The sequence below is a fragment of the Tursiops truncatus genome, chromosome 17 (assembly GCF_011762595.2).
Source record: "Tursiops truncatus isolate mTurTru1 chromosome 17, mTurTru1.mat.Y, whole genome shotgun sequence".
NCBI lineage: Eukaryota > Metazoa > Chordata > Mammalia > Artiodactyla > Delphinidae > Tursiops > Tursiops truncatus.
The window spans coordinates 66,324,182-66,340,531 of record NC_047050.1 but is presented as its reverse complement, the minus strand read 5'-3'; the positions used below and the strand labels follow the sequence as shown (position 1 = coordinate 66,340,531).

The 16,350-nt window shown below is 46.2% G+C and overlaps 1 long non-coding RNA gene across 50 annotated transcripts in view; it reads right to left on the bottom strand.

Moving 5' to 3' along the window:
• Positions 1 to 16,350, bottom strand: part of LOC109549452 (uncharacterized) — a 396,771-nt gene that overhangs the window by 121,794 nt on the left and 258,627 nt on the right. For 39 of the 50 annotated variants that reach the window (XR_012327382.1, XR_012327365.1, XR_012327383.1 and 36 more), the window contains 5 exons: positions 11,904 to 12,102; positions 10,650 to 10,913; positions 9,838 to 9,969; positions 9,204 to 9,486; positions 473 to 680 (listed from right to left, as the gene is read on the bottom strand). This is a non-coding gene — a long non-coding RNA (uncharacterized lncRNA). Of the gene's footprint in view, positions 1 to 472; positions 681 to 9,203; positions 9,487 to 9,837; positions 9,970 to 10,649; positions 10,914 to 11,128; positions 11,388 to 11,903; positions 12,103 to 16,350 lie in introns of all 50 variants that reach the window. The other 11 variants (XR_012327395.1, XR_012327360.1, XR_012327363.1 and 8 more) reach the window with 8 other exon arrangements.

The window sequence follows — 16,350 nt, the reverse complement described above, 5'->3', positions numbered from 1 at the left end:
GGGCAGGAAGTTCCTGAAACTCTCCCGGCCTCGGTTTCATTTGCGGAAGTACAGATAGTTTCCTATAGTTGGAATAAGCAGCGCTTGTGGGAACTTCGCAGGAGACAGTGGTGATGGTAATGTAAATACAAAATAATAATAATAACAACAACCATCATGTCCTGAGTGTATCATTTGTGTCAAAAGCTGTTTTAAATGCCTTTAAATATGACTCATTTTATTCTCACAACAAACTTAAGAAGTGAAATATTACTGTCATTAGCTCCCTTAGAAAACGGAGACTCAGAAAGGTTAAAGTGAAAAGGCCAAAAGTAGAATCCGGAAAGCCCAATGTCAGGGTCTGTACTATTATCTGCTGTCTCTACAATGAGGTTGGAAAAAGAAGCAGGAGTTAGATCATTGCATTAATTTCCTAGGGCTGTCATAACAAATTACTACAAACAGAGTGGCTTAAAATAACAGAAATTTATACCATCACAGTCTGCAGTCCAGAAGTTTGCAGTCAAGGTGTCGGCGGGGCTCTGCTCCCTTTGAAGGGTCTAGTGGAGGACCCGTCCTTGCCTCTTCCAAGTTCTGGTGGCTCCTGGCAATCCTTCCCTTCCTTGTCTTTATAGGTGCACCACTCCAATCTCTGTTTCCATCTTCATCTATTCTGTGTCTCTGTGTGTTCTCACCTCTTCCTGTAAGGACAGCAGCCATTGGATTTAGAGACCTCGACTAATTACATCTGCAAAGACCCTATTTCAAAATAAGCTCACATTCTGAGGGTCCAGGCTGACATAAATTTTAAGGGGACACTATTAAACCCACTGTAATCATGAAGCCCATCAGTTCTAATCTTATCTCGTAGAGGCTTAAAGTGACAACCAATTATTATTATTTAGTCAGGGCTCCTTGGGTTATAAGTGACAGAAACTCAACTCAAATTGGCATAGGCATAAAAGGAATTTATGGGCTCAGGTAACTAAAAAGTTTGGGTATAAACTTCAGGTATAAAAAAGGTCAGACATATCTACTTTCAGGAACCCAAATGAATGCCTTATCTCATCTCTCACGTCTAATTTCTCTTGTGTTGCTTTCTCTGAAGCAGACTCTTCCCAAGAGATGTCAAGGTGGCTTCCATAGCTCCAGAAATAGGATTGAAAGGACAAATGGCCAGGTCCACATTTTTATTTTATTTTTTATTTTTATCTGCAGTTATTAGTAGTGCAAAGTTAGTAAAGATTATATCCTATCTTCTCATCAATTCCAGATGAAGGACATCTTTTTCCCTACGTTTCTAACAAAAGTCTAGGGAATGAATCACAGTGGACCAACGTGGATCACATTACATTCTCTAATCATTGTAGTCAGAGGAGGGGATATTCTAATTAGCCTGAGTACATGTCCACCCCACTCAGTCACCACTCCTGTGGATGATTCCAGGACGGTCCCCCAAGGAAAAATTGGGATATTGGACCAGAAGGTAGGGTAGGTACTGGATAGGCAAAAACAATACATTCCAATCATAGATTCAAAAGAGGAGAGTGACAGAGTTGAATAAACTTGAGTTTGCAAAAGAAAGCATACAGGTGTTTTCTATTACGTTCAAACTTGCATCTCTAAATCAATGTGTTGCAAAGCAAATGGCACCTGAACTTCTATAGCACAATGGTCAGCAACAGGTTACTCAGCATTGAACCATCAAAGCTCCTCCAGGCTCATCTACACGTCGCCCCAGTAAGACTGACTTCTCCTTACAGGCAAGGATTACGATCATTATTGCTTCTTTGTCTATTCCAGCTCAATTGCATATAGAACCCTAACCTCCGGAGCTTACATTTCACTTGGGGACACAGCCTCTATGACTTACACAGGAGATGAAATGAGACCAAAGTCCAAAGAAGGGACTCAGCCTAGCAAGATGTCTGAACTAGACAAACACTTCACCTCACCCTGCACGTCTTAAATTTTTCCCAGAGTCAAATCCAATTAGAAGAAATGGCACAGGAATGGAATGGTCACATGATTCCTCCTGTAGATGACTATTATAAAAACCCGATTTAAAAACAAACAAACAACAACAACAAAAAACTATTTAAAGGCTTTGGAAAGCATCCAAAAGCAGAAGCCAGAGAAGAGTTTAATTTTGAAAAAACCACAACTGTAAGGGGAAAGAATTGGGAATTTGTGGATTTCTGACCCGTAGGTGCTCCACAACCCTTAGGGCTACAACCATGAAAACCCGAAGCCTCTGTGACCCAAGGTGCCAGAGATCAGAATATAGGGCTAGGAAAGCAGGTGAAAATTGAAAGAGGAATTCCTGGCAATGAGAGAACCACAGAAGGAATGAGATGCAAATACTGAGTGTAATCTCTGCCCAGATCCCTGGCTGACACTAAACTCTGCATTTACAGAAGAGATTCAGAGGGGCCAGGAAAAAGCGTGACGAGATCAGGAGGAAGCCTCCTCTAAAGGTAGAGCTGCAACGGGTGAGATCTGTTTGTTTTGTTCTTTAACTCCGGGGGTTTGTTTTGTTCTTTAACTCCGTGTATGCCCAATTTTGCACAGCTTGGGTAGCAGAAAACTAAAGTTTTATGGGCTTGACATGGCAGGAAATAGAACCCGAGATTAGCAGACAAACTAGAAAGTAGGGGAGAATCATAGAAGAAAAAAATAACTACTGAAAGTGTCAGTCCCATTGCTGCCCAAATTCTTGGCAAATAACCAACTTACACGGGCACCTGGGAGACCCCCAGAGAGCCACACTAAAAGAGCAGCAGTGGGAAGCCATAACAATAGAGCAAAGGGCTTCCCTGGTGGCGCAGTGGTTGAGAGTCCGCCTGCCAATGCCGGGGACGTGGGTTCGTGCCCCGGTCCGGGAAGATCCCACATGCCGCGGAGCGGCTGGGTCCGTGAGCCATGGCCGCTGAGCCTGCGCGTCCGGAGCCTGCGCTCCGCAACGGGAGAGGCCACAACAGTGAGAGGCCCGCGTACCGCCAAAAAAAAAAAAAAAAAAAAGAATAGAGCAAAAATATCAGGTGCTACATATCTTTGAATCCAGGCAGGTCGAGTGCTTACTATAACAAAACTCCAATAATCCTCAGAAGAAGACAACATGATACAGATTTACTATTATGTATTATCTACAATGTCCAGTTTTCAACCAAAAATTACTACACGTGCAAAGAAACAGAAAAGAGGAATGCATACTCAGGAGAAAAAGTCAGGCAATACAAAATGTCATGGCATGGGAAAGGGTGTTGTCATTATCAGACAAAATTTCAAAATAAGGTATTAATGAAGGAGCAGATAAAGAATGAAGAAAACAACCACCGAAGATGTAATATAAAGATCAATAGAAACTCTCCAATCCACGCAACAGAGATTTAAAATACTGAGGAAAAGTAAACAGAAGCTCAGAGACCTGTGGGACAATGTCAAGCATGATCCAACATGTGTGTAATTAGAATCCAAGAAGAAGTAAAAGACAGAAGGGGGAAGAAACTGATTTGAATAAATTATGGCCCCAAACTCTTCAAACTGGGTACAAATAGGGTAGGGGAGTGAGCCTTCTCTGTATAAACTCAGATCTCCATCAGGATGGAATTAGCCTCAGGAACATTTGACTCAAAGGCTCACAGCTGAAAGATTATCTTTTAGGTCGTGGCCACTGCTTTCCGAGGGAAAAGCCATCTGGGAGTCAGAAAAATCTAACTTGGAAAGCTCACGTCATTCCCTTTTACCTGTTATGTGACACTGGTTGAGTTAGTCCATGTCTCTAATCCGTAGTTTCCTCACCTGAAATATTGAGGTCATACTATGTAGGACATCTTGCCCTACTGTCCTGAAGTAGCATATGTGAAACATATATAGTTTAGTAATTTTCTTACTAATATATTTCATCTCTCCCACCAGAATATAGATTCCAGGAATGTGGGGACTTTTTTGTCTGATTGCTCACTTTTATATCCCCAGAACCTAGAACAGTGGCCAAGGTATGATAGGTACCCAATAAACACTGGTTGGAAAGAGACATGCATGACTTTATCACGATGAATGAATTGCCAACAGAGAGTCTGGTTAGTGCAGACACTCCACGAATGTTATTTTCCTGCCCTGTTTTCTTTTCCTCCCACATTCCAGGAAAGGCATCTACCAGTTACTGTGAGACCGAGTTCACAGCTCTGGACCCATTCTCATCCCAGTCAAAATAACATGATTATTTGGCTGAGGGAGACAGGAAATGACCAATAGCCACAACTAATGACACAGTCCCTGGCCAGGAAGACAAAAGAACAGCTTCTGTGCAGTGTAAGCTGCAAGGAGCCACAGGAATGTGAGACAGAAACATTTTTTAATGATTATTTTTACTAAACTGATACAGCTTGCCTTCCAGTTATTCTTTGATAAGACTGACACTCAACGCATACGACTCAAATGTGATTTAGTCAGCCTGAATTCTCCTTGCTCCTACACCCACTTCTTCTGGGGAAAGGGATAAGTCATACTCAACAAAGGAGAGAATTCGAGTTCCTCATCCTTAGGGTGTTACAGAACTTTTCCAGGACCTGATGAATATTATGAATCCTCTACCCAGAAAAAAATACACATACAATGTTTTGCATACATTTTTAGGGGGTGGAAGGACCCCATCCTTCAGATTCATGAACCATGTGGTCTGAAGCAAAGTGCTCCATTTTACAGATGAAAATACCAGGGTGCAGAGGGGAAAAAAAATCTAGCCCAAGGTCACATAATAAGGTCACTTATAAGAAATAGCTACAAACCGACCCCTGCCCCTGGTAGCTTCTAATATCAAGACCAATGTGATTTTCATTACTCAATAACTATTTTGGTTTTTTATAAGCAGCCAAAATACCTGTAATCATCTCTGATGAGTCAGGTGTGTGACTCAGCCTGTTAATATCCATTTTGTCGGGGAAAGTATGAGTAGAAAATAATGACATTAGGGTTTGTACCTGAGAAGAATGCAGATTTAAATCTTGACCCTCCTCTTAGCTGTGTGTTCTTGACTCATTAGTGAGCATTTCTGAGATCGTGTTTCTCTTGTCTGGAAAATGGAAGTTAAGAGAACCTACCTCACAGGGCTGTTGTCAAGATTAAATATGATAATGCTTGCAAAGCATTAGCTGTTGTCAGTAGTAGTAATATTTTATAATTTTAAAGCCGTTTTCAAAATGGAAGTACACAATATTTTGAGTGATGACAATATCATAGGGATAAGTGTCCAGTTATCTACAATATAACTAGTCAGTTCATACGAGCACTAATCTCATAATATTTAATAGAAAGAGAATGTTTCCATCAGGACAGGCTGTTATCTCCTGAACCAAATAATCTTCTAAGGCTTGAAGGCTTGCAAAATTAGGGATTTACTTCTTATTCACGTAACTTGCCCACCAGAAGTTCCACAGTGCGTCTATTCCAGGGCCCCGCTGTGGAGCAGATTCTATCTAGAACATAGCTGGGCATCAGGTCAGAAGGGAAAGAAATACATGACAAACCGCACGCTGTCTTCTGCCTACTAGCAACACATATTGCTTCCACTCACACGTCACTGGCCAGAGCAAAGCCACATGGCCAGGCTATATATTCATGGGGTATAATCCCACCTCCATCATGGTTTACAGATCCCAATTTGTGAACCATAATGCAATCTACCTTGGTCGATGGGAGCTGCTCTCTGCAGAGACTGTCCTAGGTAATGAAATGTGACTATGGAGCTGAAATACTCAAGTCTAATCAAAATGACCAGGTGAGAAAAAAAACAAGAGTCCTCAGAGGACATAGAATAAAAGCCAAAACCAAATCCAAATGGTCCCAACTAGGCAAATGTGAAAGAAGTTGTTTAGTAAAAAGACCATAGTCTGCATGGAGGCTAGAAAAGGGGGGCGGGGTAGGGCAGTGTAAACCATGAATGTCACCATCACCGCTCGGGAGAGAAGGTTCTTAACCATTTGGCAAGAGTTATCTTGGTGTGCTTGGCTGGCACGTTTTTGCCGTGGTGGTATCTGTAAGTGGGGTCATAATAATACATGCCTCTCAGAGTGTTCATGGGAATCATTAAGTGAAATAATGATTGTGATGTGCTTAACACAGCGTTTGGTTCGTGTGCTTATTAAATGCTAGCTGATGGGGATAGAGATAGAGACACAGACATAGATATATTTCCCATCATATTTGGGGTCTGGACCCTGCAAGACTGTGAGCCTCTGTCCCCAGCTGACCCTGGTGCTGCCTTCTGTCACCAGAGGTGGCCTGGCCTGGAGCCCTGACCTCTATATCGTGCTTTAACATTTGCAAAGTACATTCTCGTCCATTTTATTCCCATGTAATCCCTACAAGTCCATACAGCCTGTAAGTGCAAAGTCCCCCAGCCTGTAAGTGGCAAAGCCAAACCCCAATGCTGATTTCATCTGAGGCCTTTGGGCTCCAAATTCTGTGCTCTTTCTCCGAGGAAATTCTGCCGCATCCTTTGATCTCTGTCTCTCTCTCTCTCCCCTCACCCTCTCTCTCTGCCATAGTTACTTCAAAGGGACAATAGTTGAAAAATAATGATACTCAGCCATCCCGTTTTTCATTCAGGGTGTGCATCTCCCTCTCAACGCTCCGGTGTGTCTGACCCAAGATGTGACTGGCTTTGGGTGGTTTGGGTCCCAGTTCTGGGCTCCGTAGGCCCTAGCACAGAAGGTTGGGCCTGCTTCTCATTGTAACAAGGTTGCACTAATTAGCTGCATTTGATTTTGCATATGGAGAGTAAATGCAAATGAATGCAAAGCAGTATGCAAATCAGCAACATCCTGGCTCCCCAAAAGAAAGAGCCTGCGATACTGATGTCATGACGATGTATATTAATAGTCCGTCCCACCAAGACATGCTGTTTTTTCAAAAGGGGCAGGCGTTCGGGTTTTTCCTTGGGGGAGGAACAGTAGTGACTTTATATTGAATTCCAAGTTTATGATCCTTGACAAGAAGTCTATTGGCCACAGTGCTATGTTCTCTAGAGAAGATTCTTGTAGGCAATGGGGTTTGTTGGAAAGAGGCACAGGCTTGGGAATGGAGCCATATACCTTGTGATTCAAAGTCCTGTTCTTTGCCTGGTCTGAGACCTGAGTCTCAGTCTCCCCAGCTGTACAATGGGGTTAACCAACCTACTACCTACAGAGCTGTCGGTGAGGACACAATGAGACAAGAGGCGCCTGACACACGGTAGGTGCTCAGTAACCGCACATTCCCTGCTTCACACTCGTTCCTTCCTCCTTCGGAAGTCTAACTTGGCAAATAGAAGTAAAGAGGGCTCGTCTTCTCATCCTTGCTTGCCCTGCATTGCTTGCCCTCCCCCTTCAGGATCTTTCTAGTACAAAGCTGTATCACAGACCAATCATTTTTAACAAAGGCCCTATGACCTCTTAGAGTCCTCCAGACGTGAGTAGATGACTCTGTCCTGTGCCCCAAAGTACCACCTCCTGAAAACAATAGCAGCTTTTCTTACAAAGCTGGTGAATTCCTCCACTTTCTAGATCTAGTTCAAGCATCGCTGTCTCCAGGATGCCTTTCATGGGGTCCCTGAGAGACGAGGGGCTCCCGTCTGTGCCCCCAGAATGCCTGGTGTCCCCTCCACGGCTATGTTCTGTTACTGCAGCTTGCTAACCTTTTACCCTAAACACACTGGTTGTTTCTCACGATGGGGACTATTTCTGAATCATTTTTGCAGCCTTGGCCCATGGAACAGGGCCCGGCAAAGAGAAGATGCACAGTATGTGTGGGAGGGAGAGGGAGAGGGAAGGCGCGGGGGAGGGAGGATAAAAGGAAAGAGGCATCATCACATATTTCGCTGGAGCCAAGCACACACACATGCAGTTACTCCTAACGAAATCCCGACTAAAATCAGACACATTCTGGAAATGCATGAACACCTGAGCTTGCGTTTCCTGCCACCAAGTCCCATCCCAGAGCAAAACGAGGCCACAGGGACACACATCTGCTCTCAGGCAAAGGCCTCACTCCCACGCGGGCAGTGTGGGGACAGAGGGGCTTCCGTTTAGGGCACCGAGCCTCCCCAACCAACCTCATCCCCTCAGCTGAACATCTGAACGTTCTCGCTATATGTTGAGGATTCCTATTCTGTAACTGGACCCTCGAGCCGGATGCAAAATGTGGTGACTCTTGATCAAAGTGCTCGAGGCCCACCCATGGGGAGCACGCACGTGCGCACACGCACACACCATCGCCACGTGCACACGTACGGGTGCTTGTGTGTACACAGACCTACCTTCATACTATACGTATGTACATCACGCAGACTCTCGTGTGTATGCACAGACTCACCTTCATACTATCCATTCACAGACACATGACACATGCACACAGACACAGGCACATATAGGTGTGCTCGTGTGTGCGCACAGAGCCGCCTTCACACTGTACAAACACACTCAGAGGCACATATGTAGAGCTCCTTACAGGCGAGAGACACACGCCCTGAGACTAGCTTTATCTTCCTCTTTGGTTCCAAACACGCAGGCACCGCTCTTGATGGTCACTGGCATCTCTGAAACTCCCCAGAAACTACAAAGGCAGCCCCAGAGCGCCCCGCCTCCTCTACCTGCCCAAGCCCATGGCTTTCGGCCTCTTAGGGCTCCACCCCCAGGAGGCCCCTGGCCCCGCTTTGAAGGCTGTTAATAAATAAACTTCAGGGCCAAAAGGCAGAGGTGTCAGCTGAGTGACCTGGGTGACTAACAGGAAGGAATCTATTTGCCACCCTCGCCAGCATTTTTTCATGATGGCTCTGGGGAGACTGAGTCTCACTTTGCAAGTGAAGAAACTAAGAGATGAAGTGAGACGCCTGGGGCCACCAGCAACATCCTCCCGGGGCCTGGGGCCCGCCTTACTCCCTGGCTCTGAGCTCTTTGCAAAATAAGCTCTTAGGAAGACAACAATGCAAAGATCTAGGGTGAGATTTCTCAGCGCCAGAGGCTTCTGAGAACCTCTCCACAGGAGCATCAGGGGAGGACACGCACTGCCCTCCCCTGCGGGGAGGATAAAGGCTCTCATTCTGCCCCGTTGCCGGCGGGAAGCTCAGTGGAAGGAGGAAAGGGTAGAGGAAATTGGGGAGCAAATGAAGGAGAAAGAGAAGGAAAGGGAGAAACAGAGGGAAAGAGGGAAAGACGGGAGGAAGGGCAGGCAAGCGGGCCATTTACCTTAGAGGGAAGAGTGGGCTCTCCATGGAAACAAAAGTGCCTGTGTGTCTTAAGACGCCGCTAAAGAGGAAGATTGTAAATGTTCCACCCAGGAGGCAGGGATGATTGCCGGGCTTCGACAGCTGAATTCGAAAAACATTCCTATCCGTCACCATAGATCCCGGCTCCCACCTAGGCCAGGTGCTGTGGGGACGATGAATGGCAGGCCTCACATAGCCTATTTTATCTTAAACGTTCCTCTTAGACAAATAATATTCTGGGATCATTTTCTCTCTTCCTCCAACTGAAAAGAAAAGAAGGGAAGGGTAAGCTGGGATGAAGTGAGAGAGTGGCATGGACATGTATACACTACCAAACGTAAAATAGATAGCTAGTGGGAAGCAGCCGCATAGCACAGGGAGATCAGCTGGGTGCTCTGTGACCACCTAGAGGGGTGGGATAGGGAGGGTGGGAGGGAGACGCAAGAGGGAGGAGATATGGGGATATATGTATATGCATAGCTGATTCACTTTGTTATATAGCAGAAACTAACACACCATTGTAAAGCAATTATACTCCAATAAAGATGTTAAAAAAAAAAAGAAGGGAGAAACAGAGAAGAAGGAACAGACAGATATGGGCAAAAGGTATGTACCTGCCATGACACCAGGGAGGGTCTTTCATCCAGACAAAGGTGCTGGAGGTGGACGGACTTAAATCTGAAACTCAGCAGCCCTTGCGCCGAGCAACAGGGCCGGGGGTCGCTCTCACCCTCTGACCCTCTTACCTGGGAAGAAGAGGTAATTTAGCCCACACTCTCATGGGATGGTTCTACACACCTAGTTTATATACGGCTTCTGTGAAAGGGCATCGTGGAGAGTCAGGTGCAGTGAGCCTGCCTAAAATGCCTTTCCTTCCCTTGCACGTGGAGCCTATATGGAAACATGCATATACGAAAGCACCCCCTACTTTCTTCAAGGTAGAAATCCCTCCTTCCCCAGAGATAACCTCTTTCCTGATGTGCGGTCTCTCATTCCCTTAAACGAGAACAGCAGTGCTTACAGTCTGCTGTTTGGGAGCAACCCCGTCCTGGTATATTCTCCGTTTGCCCCCAGTCCCAGCCACATCCATTCTCTGTGACCCCCAAAAATGGCATCTCCCGGTCTCCCTTGCCTTCTGGTTTCTGACCAGGCTCAGCCAGTAGGAGGGCCTGGAAGGAGACTGGTGGGAGGAAGAGAGAGAGATTGGAGTACTCACTTCTCCCCAACTCCATCTCTGCTGCGGTTCTGGGCTTCTGAGGTGGCCCCCCTGATGAGACTCCAGCCCCCCACTGCATTCCTGTAGCAAATGCTACTGCACTGCTGTGGAAACTCCCGCCTTGGTAGTTCCTAGAGGCCTCAGTACTTCTTGTTTCCTTAACTCTTCAAGGTTGATTGTATGCTCATAACAGACCACCCTACAACTTACCGGCTTGAAACATTAACCCGTTTTTTAATTCATAACTCTGTGGGCTGGTGATTTGAGCAGGGCTCAGCTAGGAAGCTCTTCTGCTCGCCGCAGTCATGGCTGGCTGGACTCACTGATACATTTGTAACCAACCGATGTTCACCTGGGAGCTGGCTGGCCCCGGATGGTCTCACTCGGGTGTCAGGTGGTTGCTGTTGGCTGGTGGTTGGGTCTTTCTCTCCATGAGGCCTCCAGTAGGCTAGCGTGGGCTTCTTTTCGTGATATCTGAAGCATTCCAAAAGGGTGAAAGCAGAAATTGCAAGACCTCTGGAATTCACTCCAAGTCAGTTTTGCCATAATCTATTCGTTCAAACAAGTCACAAAACCAGCCCAGATTAAAAGGGATGGAAACTAATTCCGTATCTGGATGAAAGGAGCAGCAAAGGAAGAATACATAATGGGATGGGAGGCATCTGTGGCCACGAAACAATCTATCACACCTGCCACCTCTGTAAATGACTCTTTCCTTTCCTTCTCTTCAGAATTCCAAGGGTGCCTTCTGTTTCCTGCTGGGACCCGGACTGGCACAATACATAACATTATTTATGACATCATACTCTACCTTATCCTTCTTCGAAGTGCTTTTTATGCTTAACATTACGTTTTTGAGATTCATCTGTATTTGCCACGCGTAGCTCTAGTTTATTTATTTTCACTCCTCCATCATACTCTTTGTAGGAGTTTATTTTGTCCATTCTCCTGTGGATGGACATTTAGCTTAGCAGTTTTTTGCGTTATAAATCCTACATTTCTCCTTTGCACATGAGAGTTCTCTGGGGAGTGTAGTTAGGAGTAAAGTTGCTATAGTGTGAGACTGCCACATTGCTCTCCAAAGTCAATACGGTCTTTAATAGAACAAATAGAATCTGAGAGCTGAACGAAGTTGAAAAACTGGGTTCATTTTACATTATGCAATTAGCTGTGTTTTGCAGAACCGTAGCAATGGCTGGTTGGAATGAACCTCCCACCCAAGGTAAGAATCCTTTCAACAGTGTTCCCAGGAGATGGTCAAACAATCCTTGCTTGAACTCTTAAGAATACACAGGGGAAGCTTGTTACTTTAACTGTGATTCCCTCTGCAGAGCAAGAATAATTTTGGAAAAAGAATAATCCTTTCCTCTTGCAGTACAGCCAAAGCCCAGGGTGTATGGCCTAAAGGAGAAGCAGCAAGAGATGATGAAGTTAGCAGATGTGGTTTTCAAAAAGTCAGCCTACCTGCAGTGTCCAAAATGGAGGCAGAGGGACCAAAGAGAGAACAGTTACGGTGACCCTGCGGGGAGATGATGCTCAAGTGAAGAGATATTGAGGATGGAGAAAGGAACTGGCTTTTGGTGGTTGAGGCTGGGATCTGACATAAAACTTCCATTTGGTACTTAAGTGCCCTGCTCACCTCCTTGCACTTTTGTTTCTTTATCTGTAAAAAAAAAGGGTAATGATAGTACCTATTTCATAGGGTTGGTATGATGACAAAATGGGATCTTACATTTAAACAGCTTAGTGTCTGCCTCATATTGTGTGCTCAATAAATGTTGGCTATTCTTCTCATTGAAGAACTATTGTCAAGAATACAGAAGTTAGGGTAGGTTAAATTGCTATCACTGAGAGACCCAGAAGTGCATAGGGTTGAAACGCTGCAGTTTATTTCTTGTGCCCATGACGGTCCAAGGAGAGCGTCTTTGATGGCTAGACAGCTCTCCCCACGTGGCGATTTAGGGCCCCAGGTGGCTCCGTTGTCACCTGGGACCTTGTTGTTCTCTTCCTCCAACCTGAGGAAGCGGAAGGAGGTCCGTCCACTTATTAAAAGCTCTGCACCTGGGTGTGGGCACCGCACTCCTGTTCACACACCATTGGCGAGAACCAGTCACGTGGCCACACCCAGCCTCACAGGAAGCTGGGAAATGCAGTCACTGGCTAAGAAGCCCCTTCTCTCTCCGCGTCGAGCTGTTGGTATTGCAGGCTGTAAGAGTCTTTCTTGTGGGGCGGTCTTGTGCATGGTAGGATGCTGGGTAGCCTCTTCAACGTCTATCTCCTAGATGCTAGTAACACAGACACACCTAGCTCATGGCAAACGAAACTATCTCCAGACATTGTCAAATATCTTCTGGCGTGCAAACTCACCCCCTAGAAGAGAACCACTGCTCTACAAAAGAAGAGGAAAATTCTGTGGGGGGGTGGGGGGCAGGGGGGGCAGTTGGCCACCCCTGGAGGAGAGAGAAAATTCAAACTAATAGCTTAGCTCAATTCCTTGTTCCCTCTAGAAGGTGAGCTCCCCAAGGCAGGGGTCTTCTGTATTTTGTTTACTGCAGAACTCCCATCTCCTGCACCCAGAGTAGCACCTGACCCCTAAAAGGCAATCAATACATAGTTGTCAACTAACTGGATGTGCTCTGTAGACTGGACCAGCATTCACCATTCAAACATACTTTGGGTGCTTTCCATGAAGCAAGCCCTGTGCTTGTAAAGGATGCCCTCTCTCCTTGTATCAGGAAATATCATTAATAATAATATTAATCATCATTTTAAAAGCCCAGACCCACTGGAAACAGTACGTCACATGGGATCTGCCCACCCCCACCCCACCTCTGGAGATGCTGAGCCCCTGGTACCTAAAGGAAAGAGATTCCAGCTCAGGCTGCTGTTCCACGGCTGCTGATTTCATCTTCCTGAAGGACCTCCCAGTGCCCGAGCTTTGCAGATCCCCCTGCTATGCCTGATGCCAAGTTATTGCATTCTCTGGCATTGGGGCCAGATTTGGAGATGATCAACATTCATGTATTCATTCAACAGATATTTATTAAGCTCCTACTACATGCCACCCATGATATTAGGACCTGGATTCAGAGCAGTTAAATCCAGTGGGGAAAAGAACATTTTTTTTTTTTTTCCTGCTCTCAAGTTAGTCACAGAGATACAGAAAAAGTAAATAGACTTCGAAACAGGAGTGGTAAATCCAGTGGGACTGGCCAGGAAGGGCTGACTGAGATGAGTTTCCAGTGTGAGTAGTTGGGAGCTCAGCAAAAACTTTGTTAAATGAATGAATGAATAGGTGAGAGACAGGGACATCCAATCTGAAAAACACCAAGTGCAAAAGCAGAGAGACGTGCAAAATCACCAAAACCGTCAGCAAGGAAATAAGTTGCTGTGGTTGGTGTGTGCCAAGGTTGAGAGGGTAATACCAAGAGTAATGATGATAACAGAGAGATAGTTGGCACGTCTCGACAGTTTCCCATGCGCTTGGCACTGTTCGAAGGGCTTTAGGCATATTATTTCATGGAATATGTACAACATTATTAGCCCAACTGTACCGATGGGAAAACTGAAGTCCAGTGAAGCTAAGAATTTGCCCAAACTTGCACAAGTGGCAGAGCTGGGATTCCGACCCATGCCAGAGACTTCACTCTTCACCTCTGCATCTTGGGGAGGGTTTTGCATTTCACGGGAAGTCTTTTGACCTCAGTCTTGCAGGTAATGAAGAAGCCAGGAAAGGAGGCCACGCGGTCTTTGATCTTAAACACCTCACATTCCGTGAGGAGAAACAGGCACGGGCAAAAGCCTTTAGAGTCTGCACAGGCCATGACAAGTGCTGGACCACAGGCATAGACAAAGAGGCCTGTCTCCCCCACCTCTGCTCCAAAATGAGGGCAAGTTGAATGTTCATTTGACTAAGCGATGAAGGCTTCATGGAGCTGGTGTCACTTGAGTTGAGTCTGGAGGGAAGAGAGCGCATTCAGGCAGATGTCACCGTGTATCCAAAGGCATGAAAACTGGAACCTGCAGGTGTTGCAGGCGTCTGGAACAGTCTGGAGCAGCAGGGTGGGGAGAGGTAGGAACGGCATATTTTCCACTTGGAGCTTGTCTGTGGCCCTGAGTTCAGGCTTTAGGCCTTGAAGAAGCAGGAGCCACAGGGCTCCTCCAATGCTGGAGAGGGTGACCCTGCGTAGCTTAAGATGGTAGAAATGAAACTCATGCAAGAAACCCCTACAGAAATGCTACAGGCTTTCAACGTGCTCAGCAGCTGTTCAGCTGAGCACCTGGGCCCCGTAGAAGGCAAGGCTGCCGGCAACCGAATGCACTGATGGACCCAAGGAACGTTTCTTTCCTCTTCTCTTTTTTCAATTTTTACAGGAAAAAAAAAAGTCCCTTGAATCTGGCTAATATGAGAAAGTCCACTGAGAGCACTTGAAAAAGCAAAAGATGAAGGGGGAAAGAGCCTGAGATCAAGTCCTAGCCTGGCTCTGACCAGCTGCATGTTCATCGCACCATCACCTCCTCCTGAGGAAGACTACATTTCCCAGCTTCCCTTGCAGTTGTTTGGGGCCACGTGACTGAGTGTTGGCCAATGGGGTGTAAGCAGAAGGCAGGAAAGTCACTTCCGGACCTCACCCTTTAAAACATCCTACAAGACCCTCTTGCCTTCTTTTTTCTTCCATGGCAACTCTGGGGACCACAGGCTCCAAACAGTGCATGGATGGAGGAGAGCCAACTAACGCCAACAGGACTGCAACTTGAGCCAGAAATACATTTTATTTGTTAATTCACTAACATTCCAGGGTTCCCCTGTCCCTGCAACACTGATTCTCCAGTGCTTCTAAAAGTGTGGTCCACAGACCTCCAGCATCAGCTTCACCTGAGAACTTCTCTGAAATGCAAACTCTCCAGCTCCATGCTAGACCTACTAACTCAAAAGTTCTGTGCGTGGAGCCCAGAAACTCTCTTGGGGATTTTGATGCAGCCAAAGTCAAGAACCACTGGTTTACTCTATATGCTACTGTGTGGCCTTCATCTTTTGAGCCTCAGCTACCCCCTCTGTCAAAATGGGGGTGAGAACGCCTCCCCTTGCTGAATTCAGGTGAGCATTAAACGTTACTACATGGTGTGATATGTATAAAGAATCCAGCTCAGGAGCCCACACACGTTCCACCTACAGTCCGGAGCCAGATGACTTGGGAGAGCCACACAAATAGTAGGTGGGAGTCCGCCTTCTGCCGCTGTGAGAGGCATCCTCTACGATGGCCCCCAGTGATCGCACCTCCCAGGATCCAAGCCCTTGAATAACCCCCTCCAGTGTCTGGGCTGGACCTAGTACGTCGGGTCTGATGAACCTTCCTTCAAGGCCCACGGGGAGAATTCTTTGCCTCTTGCCGTGTCTGGAGGCTCCAGGCATCCCTTGGCTTGTGGCTGCACAACTCCAGTCTCTGCTCCATCCTCACATGGCCTTCTCCTCTTCTGTCTTCCCTTCTGTCTCTTGTAAGGACACTTGTCATTAGATTTAGGGCCACCCAGATAACCCAGGACGATCTCAAGATCCTTAACTTAATTACCTCTGCAAAACCTATTTTGCCAGATGAGCTCACATTCGTAGATTCTGGGATGTGGACGTATCTTCTGGCGGGGCCACTGTTCAACTAACCACACGGCCCAAAGACAGGGATGGGTCTTATTCAACATTATATTCCCCTGGTCAAGTCACCCCGTGTAGTGCTTGACCCAAATAGGAATTTGACACAAGTTTGTGAACAGAAAGGCAGCAGAGCATTTAAGTGACCGGGCTTTAGAATTAGCTAAACCTCTATTCAAACCGCAACCGCTTACAAACGATGTGACGTTAGGCAAATTACTTAACCTCCCTGAACCTCAGTTTCCTCCTGTGGGCATTTTAATA